Here is a 1,195-nt window from a genome sequence, read left to right on the forward strand (position 1 = left end):
TTTCGGCCACGGAGCGTGTGGCGGCGGCCCTTCGGTTCCGCACCTCCGCCCGTGTCTTGGTTTGCGGGGAGCGGTTCTTCTCCCCGCGCTCCCCGGGCCTGTCTTCCCTGGGACCGTGGCGCTGAGCCTTACGTTGGTAAGGGGTTAGTGCGTGCAGCCCTCGCTCCACATCGGCGAGCGCTCCGTCAGTCCAGTGGCGGCATCGGTGGCCCTGGCTTGCGGCAGTCACTTGCAGGCTGGCGGCTGGTGCGGGAGCTCGGTCTCTGCGGCGCCCCGGCCGGCCGGAGTCGATCTTCGGTGATCTCCTGATCCCTGGTGGTTCCCGCCTGCCGCTGCAGGCTTGAGTTACGCGGGCTTCGCTTCTGGGCCGCTTAGGCGAGTGCCGTGCGCGTCTCCAGTTCCCACCTTGCAGGAGGAGTAAATGGAGAGACGAGGATCTGGAGGACGGCCTCGCGGAGTACTGACCGTGTTCTTCTCCTCACCGAGCCGTAGTGAGCCGGTCTCCAAAAAACCCTGCATTTTGGAGAGGTGTCATCCCCCCGTCATGGTGTTTCCCTTTTGCTAAATGGACGTAATGTATGTTACTGTAGGCTTCAAAGCTGAGAAGAAAAGTGGTCTTTTCAATGCTGTGTATGTAGCAAAAAGCAAAGTACTAGGAAAAGGTGAATCGTTTGTCCACGCAAACTAAGATCTTAACAGTGCATTTGTAGTGGATTCGCACAGCAAGGTTTTGGTAGCGGGGGGGCTACAGGGGTGGCTTCTGTGAGAAGCTGCTAGAAGCTTCCCCTGTGTCCGACAGAGCCAAAGCCAGCCGGCTCCAAGATGGACCCACCACTGACCAAGGCCGAGCCCATCAGCACCGGTGGTTGCAGCTCTAGGATAACATTTAAGGAGGGGAAAAGTTGCTGTGGAACAGAAACTGCAGCTGGAGGGAGGAGTGAGAACATGTAAGAGAAACAACCCTGCAGACCCCCAGGTCAGTGAAGAAGGAGGGGGAGGAGGTGTTCCAGGTGCTGGCGCAGAGATTCCCCTGCAGCCTGTGGGGAAGACCATGGTGAGGCAGGCTGTCCCCCTGCAGCCTGTGGAGGTCCATGGTGGAGAAGATCTCCACCTGCAGCCCAGGGAGGACCCCACACCAGAGCAGGTGGATGCCCAAAGGAGGCTTTGACCCTGTGGGAAGCCCATGCTGGAGCAG

Source organism: Haliaeetus leucocephalus, unplaced genomic scaffold (assembly GCF_000737465.1).
Source record: "Haliaeetus leucocephalus isolate CR32 unplaced genomic scaffold, Haliaeetus_leucocephalus-4.0 Scaffold932, whole genome shotgun sequence".
In the NCBI taxonomy this organism is placed as follows: Eukaryota; Metazoa; Chordata; class Aves; order Accipitriformes; family Accipitridae; genus Haliaeetus; species Haliaeetus leucocephalus.